The 18,892-nt window shown below is 39.7% G+C and overlaps 1 protein-coding gene across 7 annotated transcripts in view; it reads right to left on the reverse strand.

The window, feature by feature from the left end:
- Window positions 1-18,892, reverse strand: part of diaph2 (diaphanous-related formin 2) — a 470,900-nt gene that overhangs the window by 174,819 nt on the left and 277,189 nt on the right. The window lies entirely within an intron of this gene.

The raw sequence follows: 18,892 nt of genomic DNA on the forward strand, positions 1-18,892 counted from the left end.
TATTATTATTATTATTATTATTATCATCTAACTGTGAAAAGTGAACATGCATGTTTGGCAAAATGTCAAACTATTCCTCTAAATGTATGCCAACACTAAAAGCAAAGACGCCTGTATGACAATATTTTAAAAACCAACATAAGGGGACTTCAAAGAGCAGACACTTTTTTAAATGCACGTTTAGCCCTTGCTAACATCTAAAGGAAAATTAGAATTCCTGTCCATTCTGCCGAAAGTACACCTCACGTCATGAGCCCCAAGCGACCATACTACCCAGCAGCCCGGGGATTCAACAATGAGGAATGCCGGCCCTTAATCACTCTGTTTGATTTACACCATCCATCCACGGAGACAGTAATCTTTTACATTTTCCAAGTATTGCTCTGTGAACTCTGGCAATCATACCAATTGCTGCCATTGCCATCCCTGATTATTGATGAGATTTAGATGGAAATTATGTATTCACTGGAGGAGAAAAGACAGCCAGGCTCTTCTTGATTGGCTTTAAGCTGAGCAGTCATACTGAAGAGGCATCTGTCAGATGGTAGGTCACATACCCTCAACATATTGGTTTTATCTTCCAGCGCAGATGACTGGTTATGGTGGTTCCCTAACAACAGAAGCGGGCAGGAGATGGGAATGTAACTGAATGCATTAAATAGGCTCACTGACTGGAAGATGTGGAATTGGGTACAAGGTATTTGGCAGTGGCAGGAGGAATACATTTTGAATTATTCAGTTAAAGGCAGATTCCTAAACATAAATGCAGCAAAGGCTGCTTGTTAGAACCATCATCCTAACATAAGCCTATTCATACATGTGCCTTCAAGGCAGCTAACTGACAAGAGTATTGGATAATAAACACAATGACCCTACAACAACCATAACTCTGTTTTGCGACTGAAAGAAATAATGAATGTATACTGAATATTTTCTCTTTTAAATACCACAAACTATTTTTTTCTGCTCATTCATTCATTTACACTGGGAGTCTGTGTCAGTTTTACCACTGTTATGTTATTTCTGACAAGTCAGGTGCATTTATGAGCATAAACCTTCTGACACAGGGTGTGTGAGAATGCAACACCTGCAACCAGATTGTGTGACATTGTTAGTGTGAAACATCAAATTCTGACTAATTTTCTTTTTTTTTAAGTCTCTGTGGTAACTCGCTGCATAACAATCCCGTAAAACATTTGTACTTAGTATACAGACATTATCTAGCAGCCTCCACACCAATCAACACAAGTAAACCTGTGACCCTGTTATGCAATCTCAATTTACACGCTTTGTTGTTTGAGTGCTATCTAAATCTTGGACACACATTTAACAAGATCTGAATATTTAATGTGCACAATTTCGGTATCAATTCCTCTAACTCATTTTCAACTCATTTATCAACTCTAAAAATGTATTTTGTGATTGTTAGGTTACTAGGTACAAATGTCTCTTTTTCTTTAAATTTAGTTTTTTGTAGAAGTTACAAATTTTGTATATAAAAAGGGGGGCTTATGGTATATATGTTTAAACTGTATGCTAAAATAGATGCCATAAATGTCATAGAGCAGGCATATAGGTTACATATACTTGTTCCACTTCTGCTTGTAGCTGTGCTGTGACCTACATGTAACAGCCTAAATTAGGATTTTGTATGTCCCTATATCACACTAATAAAGTAGATGCGGAGAGATTCATATCCCTTACAGGACGAGAAAGGTCAGATCAATTCTCCCACCAACCACATCTGTCTTCATTTAGCAGCCACCATATAAAGACTTCATAGGACATAACATCTCTTTAGAAACATATGTTTAAATAAGTGTACGATCATGAAGTATTTATGCAGGGATGTGTTCAGTATTAATTTGGCTGGAGTGCCGGCATGTCTTTTGTTTTCCATCCACATGAGACGAGGAGACTCGGTACGCACGATTGCTGAGCCATAAATGTAGCCCCTTTCCACCTCAGGCAATCCTTAAACTCATCAGCAGAGTAATGAGACTTTCGAGCTGCGAGATGAATTAACTGACTGATTTTCTTGTTTTTATACCTCCCCCCATGCCTCCCCATACATACAGAGTAGCTTAATATAACGTATATATATATATATATATATATATATATATATATATATATATTGTTTGTTTGTTTGTTTGTTTGTTTTCAATTTGTTGGGAAAATATGTTTATGTGTTGGGCTCCTCCTTCTCTCGGTCTCTCTCTTTCCTCCTATCTCGGTCTAGACCAGCTATGTTATGAGCTGGTACTATATAAATAAAATTTAACTGAATTAAATCATTCCTTCCGCATTGTCCTCTGCATTGCCAGCACATCCATCATACATCATTACGCACAAGTGTCATGCAGTATTTATGTTTACTGCAATCATACAGATTACTTCACACTGTGCCAAAATGATAGTGCCAATCAGTGGTATCCCACACCTTGGGATATCACTTGAAGATGGAAGTCTGACAGGTGAACACATTTTTTTGTATGTTGGTTTTGTTATGCTTGGCCTGCATTAAGATTGATAATGAGGATATGGAGTATAGCCATTGTAAGAGCTGTCATTAACTTTATTTCCAGACTGCTAATTTACACAATCCATATGTGCAGGTGGTGAAGATGTGCTGGGTGAGTTGAACTGTGAAGGCAGAGTGTTTGTGTGTGTGTGTGTGTGTTGTGTGTGTGTGCCACTCCTGTGTCTCCAGTGCAGCAATTTTAAACATAAATACTGAATGAAAACAGAAGCATGTACTCGTTGATATATGCACAGTGTACTAAATACTACTAACACTCTGTTCTACAATTATTTAATACCATTTGATGTAATCTTTCATCAGTTACAGTCTGGCCCTCTCCTCTGTGCCCCAAGTAGTTTGTGAGCAAATGCTAAAATAAGGTGGAGAATTAAGTAGAATGAAAATGGTGAAATAAGAAATAACCTACTAGAAATATACTACTTTAAATTGACCCTGTGATCGGTATTGGTCAATACTGCTTTCAGAGATCAGTGATCAAATATCCTGATCAGATCACCCTTATGATTCCACTAAATTGAAAGGTAGGGTTGTGGGTGGGGAGCTGGAGAGGGATCATGTGCTAGGCTAGCCACTTCTATGAGTTGGTCTGGCTGTCTCTGCAGAGAGAGGTGGGATCATTACTTCCTCAAAAGACTACGGCCATAGACATATTGTACATCAAAATGATAAACAAACAAAAAAACAAACAAAGATTAAGTGACACTAAAAACCCTTTAACAATGGATTGCATTCTTACATTGTTTACCATTAGTGTAGTTTTTTTCAGAATTGGTATACTGCCTATCATAAGTGAAGAGAGGCTATGTACACCAGTTGCAAGAGGCCAAACACACAGTGTAGTACATTCTTATACAGGATAATATTGCACATATATGGGACTAGTGACAAATATAAAACACATTTCAACCTTTATACCAGGGTTTTTTGCTGATGTGGTGACGGCATATCGTAATTAGCACAGTATACCAGAACAGACGCTGCAAACTTCCAGAGAGGAAGGACAGAGCTGTAAGTTTGGCTGGGCTGCAGCATTGGGGCCTGCTGCACCTTTAAAATGCTCAACATTGTTTCCACTTGTAACGTCTTTGCACATAGGAAAAAATAATCACTAAAGAAGAGAGTTTGTACCTGTTCAATGTTTTAATATAGTTTTATAATGCCAGAAGTTGTTTAAAAATTCCATGACTGAATGTTGTGCTGTACAGTGAAGAAAGCCGATGTGTTTGCTAAGTTGTAAGGAATTAAAGTGGCTGTTTAGTTTAAAAGGTCAAAAGACATGTTTAAAATATGATATTAATTCATTGCATTACCTACACCTGAGAACATGACTGTCACATATACTGTTAAAGCAAATAATTTAAATTGGGAAGTAAATTAAACAAAATTAATTCTAAAAATAATAGGATGTCGAATAAAAATGTTGTGTAAAAGTGTAAGCAGGGATTACTTATAATACATATACTTAATAATTATTTTGAAATGCTTCAAAAACAGTAGGAAGATCTACATTTGTGAAAATATTTTTCCAGGAGAATGAAACTGTTTTACAAGATATTCAGTATATCAGTATCAGTGATCATGTTCTCAGCTTCACACAGAGCTTGACCATGTCATGTGACATGCTTCAGTAAGAACAAATATTACTGGGACCACTACAGAAACTTTCAGATGAACATTTAATTTACATCAACTACACTCAAAGAATGCGAATTATAAATAAAAACAATATCTGATATTATATTTGATTTGATTTTAAACTACTTACTGTTTGCTAATTATGTAAATGATCACATTAGCATTTATTTTGTATTTGATTTAATGTTGAAAAGGGCACCTTTATATTTTTACCTGATAATTGTCTTTTTCTTCAATCATATATTTATACAAACTCAAAAAAAGGGTTTGTTGAGCCAGCTGAAGGCACAGTACAAATGTTAACATGTGTACATGATTGATGGTACCACCTCCGCCTCATCTTGAGACAGTAAAAACCCTATTTGTTATTTGCTTTGTGTCCAAACCAGATAATGCAAATAGAAACCTGCACAGCCACTGAACTAGCAAGGACTTCATATAGAAACTGTGTACATGCTTCGCTCAGATTCATTCAGTGATTAACATTGTGTAGTTTAGGTGAATATACAATCCTCAGTATGCATGACAGATAATTAAAAGTTGTAAAAGGTTACAGCTGTCCATATCCAGTCATGCAGTTCCTGAAAAAACATGGGAGCTCTTTCACCCAAAAGTTTCACTATTGGCAAAATAATCCCTGCAGTTCCCGTTCACACAAATACCGAATGGCACATGTTGTGATAATGTTATCTCAGCCTGCCTCACACTACAAAACTATGTATTGAAAGATAAAAAAATTAAAAATAAAACTTTAAAAAATATAAAAATTTATTGTTTCTCCCATTACAAGAAATGGTTTAAAAAGAAAAATGAGAAAATGTCAGGAAACTCAGCTCACGGTGGACATAGAGAAGGCCTCTGATGGTGCTAGGTGCCATAGGGCTGGCAAAAACATTACGCATCTAGAACTGCAAAAGGCATACAGTACTGGGGTGTTTGTGCTGTTATCTTGTAGCCCAAGGCAGCTCCATTGTGTGTTCCCATTTAGCGATTACTTAGGGGGGTTTGTAGCTTGCAGCCAATCAGCCTATTGTAATAACCAACAGCTTTAGGCTTTGCTGAAAGCTGTCATTGCCCTGAATGTACAGTACTACTCCATGAATATAGGTCACCAAGAAAATGAAATTTTAACCTCCAAAGTATCAGGGATATGTTTGTAAAACATATTCTGTGGAGGAATCACTATCATGAAATAAATTCAGTACCTTAAATCCCTTATATACCTTATTGACATTTTTTTTTCTGATTTGGATAGTAGATAGTAGAGTCAGAGTTGAAATCCTGGTTAACATATATGTGTGAACTCTATACAGTTTGGGCAGTAATTGGATTACCTAGGGACTCACTTATATAACTGTGCTAGGATTGACTTTAAAAGGCTGTGTACGGACGAAACACAGAAAGTGATTACGCACAAAAAGGTTTTTTTTTCACAGTGTGCATCCACGCCCCACGCCGATTTTTCCCTTTATAAATCACAATCAACTTGAAAGTTAGCACAGGTGAATGAGGATCTTGTCTCATCTTTTTAACACCCATAGTGTCCCATAAATAGTCAGTGAAATGCCCCTGATTAATATTAATAAATGCTGACTCCATGATGGTAAGGATTGACAGAAATGCTAAAAAAAAAGAGAGAAATTGCACCCAGTGTGACATTGAAGTTCTTGTTGGGAGGTTGAAGCAAGAGAGAAAATGTTTGGTGGGCAAAACGTGCACACAGACAGAATGTTTGTGCACCGAAGGAAAGGAGACACCAGAGCTTGACCTCCTTGATGATTAACTTGCAGGAATGTGAATCCCTCCTGAGTAGTGATGGAGATGTAGGGGAAACACAGATGTGCAAGATGCACTGGATGACCCAGGCACAGACACTCAATTAACGAGGTAACTTGTTTTATATGACATAAGCTGTTTACTGAAAGATCTACTTACTAATCTACTACTAGTAATAGTGTTATATTTTTCCCATACTTTGCGTTTTTACAAGCTACACATCACATCCACACACTGGCATATGGCGTTTGGCTTAAATGCCTGTACATAAGGCAATGGATGATGTAACAATATATGAAACTATGCACTCGAGTCTGCTTGATTGAGGCATCAAATACAACATCAATTTAAATGTAATTCGTCCTACTGTTCACCTTATTTATGAGAATAAATTTCATAGTATGCAAGTATTAATAACAGATCAAATTAAATATGATTCCCAATTAAACTGTAGGCTACAACATATTTAGAGCATTCATTAGTAAAAACAGATATCTCCGTTTGTGTTTATTATCCAAAATCATGGTTGTTTTTGTGTGTGTTGCATCACATCAAACAGGATAATATATCAAAGTTTTAATAAATGAGTAATCACGTTTTGTTTTTTTGACTTTTATCTGTTTTTGCAAATGCATTCATAACATTATTATTATTAGTTTTAAGGGCTTGTGTCCACTCAAGCTTTTTTACCAGCTGAAAACGCCAACTGCTCTTCTGAAAACGCTTTGGAGTGCTTTGGAGGCACAGTATTGTTTTCAGATGAGATGCTTTGGTTGCTATGATACATAATATCCGTGGAGGTGATGTGCTGCAAGTAGGCTACCTAATTTTACTGAATGTAAAAATGTTACCACAAGGTAGATTAGGCCTACTTGCTCTGGCCCTTGCTCTGCATGAAGAGAATTATTTACAGAAACCCAACAATTTCCACCAAGAGCAAGCACTAGGCGACAGAGGCAAGGAAAAACTTCCTTTTAAGAGGCAGAAACCTCGAGTAGAACCATGGCTCAGGATGGGCGGCCATCTGCCTTGACCGGTTGGAGGTGACCACTATCTATGTGCCCCTTGCAGGTTGATGATGAAAAGAGTCTCTGTTCAGGACTGTAACCAAAAACAAAAGAAAGAAAAAAGAAAGACAGAATGAAAAAAAAAAAAAAAAAAATCTTAAAGTCATGGTTAGTAGGCAAACCTGAAGTAGAAGCATGTGAACCAATATTTTTAACCAACATTTAAGAAAAACATGGACAGAAAGGAAAATTACACTGTTACACTGTAACGCCTTGAGGGCTCTCTCAGTTGTGGTCATGAATACGTGTGCGTGGCTTTTTGAGTCATTGTTAACTGCAGGTGCTCAACACTCAACAGAAGGTAAAGTGGAACAAGAGGAAGCCATAAAACCTGACAGATGACAATGGGCCTGGCTGGGGACATGTGGTAATGTCCAACTAGCTTCTTATCCACACAGTCAAATTGTGACTCTAAGTAAGTAGTGACTCTCAGAAGGGAATATTCTCCTCTAAGCATTTCTGAAAGAACAGGGGGAGGTTTATCTTCAGGTACCCTTTTTCACTTAAACCAAGTGGTGGAGGTGTATATGAGTACAGTGGTCCAGCATCTAAACATATTCTGTAGATTTATGCTGCATGCTTGGGAAGCGCTGGTGTGATTCTTTTCTGCACTTGATTAAGTCAGCTCAGAAACATAGCCCAAGGGCGAAAAGAGAGGGGATTATCATTGTCTTCCTCAAAAAAGGAAGCTTTAAATGTGCCCATAAAATTACTAGAGTCATTGCCATTTCCTGCTAATGGCCAGCCTGATTAGCTATGACACTATTGCCCCCCTTCTCTGGGGACAGGTGGGCAGTATTTAGCTGGTCATCCCAGACAACGACTGGTGTAACAGAGATGGCACACTTCACTGAGTATGTGGTGGCTCATAACCTGAGGTCTTGTTAAGACAGGCTATCCTGGAACATAGATTCTCAACGCTAGACCACAAGCATGGGTAATATTCAAGGTCAAGGCAGATGAAATACACTGTATGAAGTCATGGTCGGCATATTGACAGGGAGACTTCTGTGGATGAGTAGAGGCCCACAATGGAATAAACTGTAAACAATTTAAAGACTATCACATTAAAATATTTGCCTCTTGACTAGGAACAAAAAATGGACCAAGGCAAAGCATGATAGAAAGCAGCAAATTTGAGGCAAAGGCCTCTCGAGGTGAAAAAAAAAATAAAAAAAATAAAAAGTGTACACGGGTAGCTGGAAACAATAATGGGCTGACATGAAACATAATCCCCTCTGTCTGCGATTTTATTGGCAGCCCCTCCAAATAATGGTGGCTATCCTATTATGACTTAACACATCAAAATCGCAGCATAGCACACACAGAAAAGGCCACCTGATGATAAACACAGCAGACAGCGTCAGAGGCTTTATCTCGTGGTTGCCTGCAGCTCGACACAGGTTCAATTTGGCCCGCAACAATCGATTCTGTCCCTCCTTACCTCTGCTTCAGTCGGTGGAATAAAAACAGACCTCTCTGTAAGGAGCAGGTCTCAGCTGGTATGTCATGTCAAGGCAAAGGAGAGAAAAACTAGGGACACCAAGAGACCTGAATTGTGGTTGACCATCAAACAGGCATTCATATTTGTCTTGGCACAACATTTCCGTCATGGTCACAGTAGTGGAACATAACCATTATCAACTTTAACATGTATAATTAAATTGAAATATGAATGAATGAATAAACACAAATGAACAGTAGCATGTTAGGATGGCTTTAAGATGGCCAAATTAAATTCAAATTAAGCCTTCGACTTGCATGTTGAGGTTAGGTTATTAAATGGATACAAACGCATTCAAAACCAGGGAACCAGACAAATATGCGACCTCATGTTTAATTTGCTCTGGTCCACCTCCCATTCATAAAGATTTCCACCCACCCTGGAACCAGTTGGGCCAATTCCAACAGTTTATCGAATATAGGGCAAGTTTGATACAATCATTGTACAGAGGATAGCAACCATATTAGGCGTTAAGGCATTTCCGTAAACAACCAAGATGGCAAGATGTGGAACAGTTTCTGTTGAATCTGCTATCATGTCAGTATTAAACAAATTGGGTGGTATATTTTCTCTAAAAGAAGAACAACTGCACCTAAAATGTTTGTTGATAAGAAAGATGTGTTCGCTGTACTTCAGACAGTAATTCGTAAATTTAAAATTCCAGCTATTCCACATCACACGCTTTGTTGCTCTTATTGGTTGTAGGTCTATCCAGTAGCATCCAGAGGCATTTCGGTCTGCACCGAAGCCCTTTGGAAATTGAAAATGAATTGACAGGTTCCATTCTGGTGATAACAAGCTAGCAAGTTGTTCCCCTATCTTTCAATTGTACCATTTAAATTTTGAGGCAGCAATTACATCTATTCATGTAGCTGACACTTTTATCCAAAGCGACTTACAATTGCTATATGTCAGAGTGTCAGTCGCACGCCTCTGGAGCAGTGAGGGCTGTAAGTGTCTTGCTCAGGGACACAACATTGGATCACCATCACCACCCCATAACACCCAATTCATTAACACAGCAAAAAGCTAAACTTGATAGTATATTGAAAGTGCAAAGTACTTGCTTTACAACACTGGGGACAATACTTAAGCTAACATTAGCCAGCTTCCACTAACTTGTTTCTGTTGAAGATTTAAACTGTATTACCATAGTAGGGAGTTTAAAACCCCAGCAACACTGCAAAAAATTTATTTGCTAGTTACACTAGTGCCCTCTAACATACAGTAACAGCACTAAATACACTGACTCTACTAAAACTAAAATTGTTCCGTAGTGACAATTATTAAAATAGACAATTAACAATGGACTTTGTTTTCCCAAGAACAAACTACTAACCGTATTAAACAATCATATGCCTGTAGTTTCAGTTTTCCCATTTCTCTTTTTGAGTAAATCTATCATTCCAAATTCACAACAGTGCTGCATAGCTTGCAGAGCACAATGGATAGATGACATAATTCTCGGTAAAACAGCATTATTTGTTTATGTTTCATTTTTTTCCCCACTGCCTGCAAATATTATTATTATTTATTTTATTTATTTATTTTTGGTGTGTGAACAAGTCGCCATCTTGTGGGTAATTTTGTCTCTATTTGAAGAGAGTATAATCATTTCCTGAGCTGAAAGCAAAAGGGTTGAGAGTGATATCAGACTCATTACATGGGAGGAAAAAACAATCTTTTCGGGTGGTGTGCAATATAGAACACTCCGCTCATGACCATTATTAATACTCTGTCCCATGTATTTGCAATATCAACCCTCACTCCAATGAAGGTTGTCCCTCTGATCAGTATGCAGGCGACCTGGCTTCAAATCGTCAATTTCACATGCAAATGCAGTGCACCTGATTTAAATAATATTTGAATATGGATCACACAGTGTGACTCCATATCACAGGGATGGAAAAAAGAAGGTGGAAAATGCAAATCATCAACTTGTAAGAGAAAGGTCATAGTCAGGACCTGGTATATTTATTTTGGAAATAAGGGGCTGGCTTCTAAATTAAAGTCATCCTATAAACCCTGAGGAGATCATCATGATTTACATCATAAAGGCAAACAAACACAATATGGTGCTACACAAAGAAAGTAGTTTCTGATGTGAAGATGGGTTTGGCTAGTGTATACTAACTAAACAACAGCACATGTTTTCATCCTACATTCCAAAATAAACCAAGGTAAGCAAAACAGGTGCAGTATCAAAAGATTTGGTTACACTGACTCTTTGCCTCAGTCTTACTAACCTCCCCGAGAACACTGTGCCACATCACTGTAAACACTTGAGAGAGACAGCATGACACTAGTTAACAACAAAATAGCTGTGATTACTTTGAAATTCATCAGTGCATAATGTTCATGTATTGGCAAGAAAAAGAAACAAGCATGGCATGAACAAATACCTGGGAGATAGTTTTCATGGCAGATACAGATAAGCATGGTGTTGGCAGACCCAGCAAAAACATAAGAGTGCCACATAAATGTTGCAAAACAGGCAGTGAATGCCTATGTAGCGCTATGTTTTTGCTCCTCTGGGGGGTATAAATCACAAGTGATGGTGGAATCTTCACACATAGTGGCTTGCATTAACTGGAAGGGGCACAGGGGATCCTACTCCCCCGGGCCTAGTAAAACTCAGAGCAGCCTTGCAATGCTCGCTTCAAGCCATGATTTTAAATTATATATTGATGACAGCCCATGACAAGAATGACCCAATTTGATATCCAAAATCAATTCCCTCCCCCACTGATGCACAGAGGTTGCCAAAACCTGCCCAGATTCTTATGACAGCATTTGAGCCACAGACACGTTCTCTCAAACAGTGGTCAATAGAGGCAGCGAGCGTGGGAAGGAATGGAGAGAAAAACAGAGGCACTTTACCGCAATGACCACCCAGTCGGTAAATGATCTGTTGCCTTTCTGGGTAAATAGATGTCTGGTTTGATGTGTATTTTTCTCCATGGCATGGTGTGATTTGTGTGCATAGAACAATGATGATAAACAGAACTATGATTGTCACAATAGATATGAGCTCTAAACACCACTTTCTGTTGATCTTAAAAGGGTGCTAACTCAATCTAAAGTTTTATAACACATACAACCATAGCAAAGGTCTGTGAAGGTTTTAGAGAACATTTCTCTGCACACATCTGACATAAAACCTAAACTGTGCCATTTGTTCAAACACAAGAAAGACACATGCTTCTGTTGCTAGAAATTAGTTGTGCAGGAGGCCTTGCTCTTAAAAGAATAAAACCATAAGAGGATAACACCCAAATGTACTGCACTGACACATAGACACACCATGCCTAATCTTTGAGAGACACTTAAAGCACATTTCTGCCTACATGATGCTGAGACAAGAGCATTAAGTCTTAACTTTTAAACCAGTGAAAAGGATCACACAACAATCTCCTACATAGTCAATACTGGGGCAGCCTGGATTTTGGAGTTTTTACCACACCGTACCCGAATGTCTATAAAGAACAACAACTACAATTTAGAAAATCAGCCAAGTTAGGGTGAATTTTTTGTGTCCGCCAGTATGTGGTCTTCCATAAATTTTAATGACGTAAAAAAAAAAAAAAAAATTATCCCTGAAATATGAAATCAAATTCAATATCCCACGATTGCTGTATTTGAAAAGAAATACTACAAGTTGAAAACTTGGTAAAATGACTATTTAACAATGGTACGATACCTATTTGACAAGCTTAGCCTTTTTAATATAGATCTCACCACTGAACCGTCACACGAGCACTCAACATAACACAGTGTATTGTACTGTGGATTTTGCTCTTTCAGTCAGTCAATATTACAAATCCTTGCACTTGTTATTGTAACACCTCAACAGGGCCTTATCTGGAGGGTGCAGAGATCACTTCAGAGAAAACTCAATTTCCTGCTCATTTGTACAACAATCCTCATCATTATCAGAATCGCCTGAAAAGACATGCAATTGCAAGTTTCTCCATGAAATCAACTTTAAAGTCCCCTAATGTTTAGTAAAATGCCACGCCAGTGACTGCTATAGTTTAAAAATACAGCAGTTTGGTTGCTAAACAATTATTATCTCTGCCTCAACTCACCTTACAAGCTTTTATCAATGCATATTGTAAATTAGGCTTTATGATAATGTGCTCAGTCAATCACTGGAGATCTGAAACTCTGATTTCAGTACCATGGTGCCTACTGTATCTGTCAGACTGGGTAGCAAGAAGAGTTTTTCTAAGCATGTTGATTGTTTCAAACATCCAGATCAGCCGCTGGGTTACACTGGAAACAGGTATAGGTTTGGCCTTAGAAACCAGTTCTGTAGTAAATGAATTTTCTGAATGGCACCAAAGCTCAACTAAAAACAAAAATAAAAAAATGAACCAACACATAGTTAGAAAATCAGCCTAATCAAAATGTAAATACATATACTCTATCAACACATCATTAACATTTCTGGGGGGGAAAAATAGACATGACCATAACAATGTGTATGATACAAGTACCTGTCAACAGGAGAGAAACTTATGGCCTATAAGCTGGCTCCTACACCATAGCTACATGCACTATTTTTTGTGTTGGGCAATTCCCTCCTTGTAGCTCTACTGGAAGTGGCACATTTAGCAATTTATATGACTAGTCAAAAGCAGAGAAGTGGATTTTGCTGCATGACTGGTTTATGTGAATATTATTATACAATTTTTCCAATGACTCTGGGTTGTCATTGGAATCCATTGTAGCTTCAAGCTGAACTGTCCAGAACTACTACCAGAAAGCCTGAATGAAAAGAGAGTTGAGGGCTCTTTACAGAGCCAAAAAGGCTGCCTTTCGGTTAGGTGATAAAAAAGCATACATCACTGCCAGAGTGAGACTGAAATCAGGACAGGAGCACCGTCATCACATTACCACACAAACTTAACACTTTTTTTTGCTTGCTTTGATCACCTTAACAAAGACTAAGCTGTAATGTCTACCCCACCTCCAGAGGACCAGCTATTATCAGTATCCACAGTAGATGTGAGAAGAGTCCTGCTGAGAGTGAATGTGAGGAAATCAGCTGGACCTGGTAACACATCTGGCCGTGTACTAAAACCCTGTGCCAATCAGCTAGTTGATGTTATTACTGACATTTTCAACATCTCACTGTGGGGAGGGTTCCCACCTGTTTCCAGACAGCCACCACTTTCCTTGTACCAAAAGAAACTGGTTCTACAGCACATAAAGAACATCATCCCAGCTAACCTGGACCCTCACTAACACTTTGGGCTTAAGTACGACACTCTGTAAATGGACACTGGACTCCCTCACAAACAGACCACAGATAGTCTGGATGGGCCACACCTCTTTTTCTCTAGCACTCAACACCGGAGCCCCCCAGGGCTGTGTGCTGAGCTCCTTCCTGTTCATGCTGTGACCTGCAACTGCAAACACCAACATGGTGAGAACTTTGTTGTTAAATTTGTGGATGAAACCACTATCACCGGAGATTTGTATAACAACCCACTGCTTAACATCAAAACCAAGAAGCTAATCGTTGGTTTAAGGAAAAAGGAGACAAGGAGACATACTCCTGTCTACATCAGTGGATAATTTTTTGATAAATCTTATGCTTTGTAGCAGAAGGGAACTACAAAATGCTTTTAATTTTACAACCCTGTTGTAACATGACGATTGAATTTACGTTGTCAACAGCTTTGCATGCAGATGCTCCGACCAGTAGCACCTTCAAACTCTGCTAAATGTGTTTTTAATCAGTTTTTTTCCCCAGCTTTATTGTTGAAACAGAGGAGAGGAAAGAGAGCCGGGATAGGAGCCGTGAAGGCCCAGTTTGGACTTAAGGCTGCTCCTGGTTAATGTACGGTCTGGACAAAATGGGACTCAGGCTCTGTGATTCAATCTGACAGAGCGCAAGATGAGAGGAGGCAGACTCTGTGTTTACATTAATGATGATTGGTGGTCTAACACAGTCAAAGTAGATGGTTAATGTTTCTCTAATGTCAAACTTCCTATGTGAAGACGGAAACCATTTTATCATCAGTCTTTTACTGCTCTTTACATTTTCTCAGATGAAAATTTAAAAAATGCACTGTGCAATTATTTCCTGGGTGTATATGTGTATATTTGTATAATAATAACTGTGGCCTAGAGGCTTATATGGTTTTATTTTATTTATTTTTGAGTTACCCTATTCCAGGGGTTTTCAATTAAAATTCAAAGCAAAGGTCCAAAACATCATAACAACTAACTTGCGTAATCATTCAGTAACATAATGTGTGCATGTATCAACATATGTTTTTAGTCCACAACTGACTGTCAAACCAAATAATATTTCAACAATATTTACTGTCAGTTTTCACAACAACCTGGAGGAATAATACTCTTCTCATTACAGAGACCTGCCCCATCAACATCCCAGATCAAGCACTCGGCAGGCGGTCCATGTTCCGAGCGGTCAGCACAAGACTCCAGCAAGATGAGAGGAGGTGGACTGAGTTTTACATCGATGATGCTTGGTGCTCAAACGCAGTCAAGATGGACTATATACATATTTCTTTTTTTTTCTCTTTTGTTTTTACACAAACACACATACGCTTTGATTACTTTACGCTTTAATTACTTGTTTAATGAAATATATGGGGTTGATTGCTCTTATGTTGTATGTATGATGCTTTGGCAATATTGTTGTTACACATTCATGCCAGTAAAGCTAATTTGAATTGAATTGACTCTGTTTCCCAAATGTCAGACTGAAGATGAAACTTTCATATTATCACCTGGTTGCTGCTGTTTACATCCATCCCCAGATGCAAATTCAAAAAATGCACTGTGGAATATTCGGGGTGTATACGTATTTATATAAATAACTGTTTATATCATTTTATTTTATTTTGTGTTACCATATTTTAACAAAAGCCTACACTTAATTATATATTGTGTGTGTAGCACAAAGGAACTACAAATTCTGTTATGTAGCCTTGTGCTGTATAATGACTAATATATAGCCTTGTACCTTGTAATAATAAATTCTAAATTTAACTAAACTAAAGGCTGTATTCAAAAAATACATAAGTAAGTTTTTTTAACGTGAATGTTAAAATAAAGTGCAAAATTTCAGGAAAAAAAAATAAAACGTGTAGCTTGAAGTGACTGAAGTTTAGTCTCAACCAATTTTATAATAATAAACAATCAACACATCTTTGAGATTGAACAGCTTTAAAATCTCTTCTCTTTCGTTCCCTTTTATATACCACTTCCCTAATTTCTCTTGTTTAGTGAGAAACGTGAGCTCCAGCTTGTCCTGCTGGCTAGGATTGCATTTTCTGTTCCCTCAGTTCAGATTTGAGTGGATACGTTTGCACAAAAGATTTGTGCTTTGTCTTGTAGTGGTGCTTCACATTGCCGCTTTTAATAATCGTGACAGTCTAGGATCATATGAGATATCCTGGTTTTGTACTGCCCGTGGGAAGAATGTCCCTAACAATCTGTTGGTTAAAAGCCATGTGAAGTCTCTTTTCTCTTTCGTCTTCTCTCTTCCTCTGCTTGGATCTCACTCGTGGACTCGTAATGTTTATCGGAATGCAGAGATTTGATTGGCTGATCAGCATCACATAAGATGCTTGGAACACATACCATTGGTATGTGAGTTTGCTGGGCCGCTAAAGCAGTACAGTAAATACTAGAAAAGCTGTGCGGGTTAAAATAGAAACGCTCAGTCGTGAGGTAGTAATTTTCTATAATAAACCGGCTATAGGTCTGGGTCTGGAAAGCACGGTGGCTGTCAGTCCTATTCTAATGTACATTAAATTGTCCGTTCTGTTCTATGTGTGTCACATAAAGGCACTACAAACGTTTCCCTGTGCAACCTTCTGTTGCATAGTGATAAATAAATTACCTTGAAAAAAAAACATAAATTGTAAGAAAGGCATTTGTGGATTACTGGGGAAGAACATTTTTTAAAAAGTGCAACTAACATTAAGAAATGGTCAGTGGTAGGTGCATTTGACAAAAACCTGCCTGTTGCTAGAGAACTGTTTTTGATTTTTCTCAAACCAGGGAAACATGCTTTTTCTTCCTGTCCTGCTCAATCTGAACACAAGTCTTTACTAACCCCAAAACCTGGAAGTTTAAACGATCACATGGTAATGTGCATTTTAAAGGAGACAGGACCAGTTCTATCTCACACAGGCTCCACCCTCTACTGGACTCTATGGGTACTACCTCCTCCAATCACACGCACGCATTTGCCCACTGAAATTTTATAGTGCATGTAGCCGACCAATAGGACGTCGCCACCGATACGTGTGTGACGGATAAATAGGAGGAGAGAGGCCTGCTGACGCTGCCACAATCCCCCGTCTGGTGTTCAAGACGCCATTGTTTTACATGTGCTGCTTCTGTACAGGGGGACAGAGGCTTTTGAGAATGTGGAAACAGTTTTTTGAGTAAAACATGTTAATTACATTCCTCAAAGAGCTAAGGTTAACTCCTGGGGTGAGGCTAAGGCTTCGCCCTGCGGCCTTGTGTTCATGAAGCCACTATTCTAAAATGTGCTGCTTGTGTGTATATCGTGGTGATGCTTGTGAATGTTAAACTGTTTATTAGAAACACATTACATTCTTAAAAGTCCTAATTCCCCACCACCAACCCCATCCCATTGAGCTAACCGTGTTGAACGCGCCGCTGTACTCACCGACGCTAAGCTAACGGTTCGCCCCGCGGCCCACGCCGCTCTCCCGGTCAGAACCGAGTGAGAGGGTTGGTGTGGCCCGGGCGTCCACTTCACTAGCCTGACCGCCGAGTCCGCGCGGCCATAATGGTCCGCTTCCACGATGTGACAGCTGAGAAACAAGCTGTTCTTACCGTGGAAACTGGGCAATGCAGCAGTGTAATGTAACTCTGCATTCCCAAAGCGGCCATGAGGACTCGCACAGGCGCATTGCTAGTTCACCGGCGGTGAAAGCGTGTTACATAAACAGACACGCCGCCCTGCCAACATCTCTTTCGCTAGGCTAGGCTAGTCCACTATAGCCAGAGAGAGACAGCCAAAGTCAGGTCTCTCTCGCTATAGCGGGACGAAAGAGATTACTCGCTGCTTTGGTTGGTTTGGTTGGCGAAGCTGTCTACCCTGCTGCTGCGTCACATGGAAGCTGTGAGCTTGACGCTGACATCAACACCACAGGTCATCTACAGTCACACCGGCTGTGGTGCGTTCAAGGCCCAGTCGGCCTTTTCCAACTCAACCTCAATTCAACCTTTCGAAAACAGCCCATGGTGCGTTCAAGGACACCATGACCTTTTCGATTGCAGCCCTTGGAAAAAGTCCAAGCCTTATTATTTATTGAAAAAAAAAAAGAAGGGTGACAGAGGGACAGAGGCTGATGCACACCACCAGACCTCCTTCCTCCGTTATGTGTCCAGCATGCATTTATTTGTGTTTCATGTGCTGCCTGTGTACACACTGAAAATGCTGTGAATGTTCAACTGATTAAATACAGTACATTCCTAAAGAGCATTCTCCTCCCCACCAAACCCCCTCCATCTTCGGTTCGGTGCGTAATGCGCTTCAGTCTCCACAAAACTGCACGTTCACCGATGCTAAGCTAATGATCCGACTTACGGCCCACACTGCTCTCCTTGCTAAGTTCGAGAGAGACAGTGGGAGGGCCCGGGTCTTTGCTGTACTAGTCAAACCACTGGGACAGAAGCCCATATCCCACGTCGCTCTCCTGGTGGTATCCGAGCGAGACGGTAGCAGGGCCTGGGCTTCCTCCTTGCTAGCCGGCTGTCCGGCCCGAGCAACAGGTTGCCTACATCGCCTGGCAGCCGAATGAAGGGCTGCTGCCATGACGGTGACACAATGCAGCAATGCGAGCTAACTTTGCATTCCCCGTGCACTCACGACAGTGTCGGGAACACTGCTAGCTCAATGACAGTGTGTGTGTTTCTGAAACACACAACCACATTGTCAACATGTGCTCAACCGAACCAGTGCAGCGGTCAGCAGACTAGTTGCGATGGCACGAGTCAAGCTAACGCCAATCTAGGTCAGATATAGCCGGAGAGACGCAACCAGACAACACGTCTCTTCCATTGGTCCCACTTTATCATAGTGAACAGCGGCTAATTCTCCCAGCAGCAGCTCGCTGCAGTGGAGAGGAGGATGCCCTGTCCTGACTCGGCTTCCCTCGGCAGCTGTGTTGATATTGACTGCTCCACTGATGACGACGGATCAACGGACCGTGGGGTATTCAAGGACACCACAGAGCAGCAAGCTGTGGTGCAGGACATCAGGGAGCAAACGGCCCTGGTGCATTCAGGGACACTATAGCCCGTTCGACGTTGGCCCCCCCTTGGGCTAAACTTCCATTTATG

This window comes from Micropterus dolomieu, linkage group LG19, assembly GCF_021292245.1.
Source record: "Micropterus dolomieu isolate WLL.071019.BEF.003 ecotype Adirondacks linkage group LG19, ASM2129224v1, whole genome shotgun sequence".
Lineage (NCBI taxonomy): Eukaryota > Metazoa > Chordata > Actinopteri > Centrarchiformes > Centrarchidae > Micropterus > Micropterus dolomieu.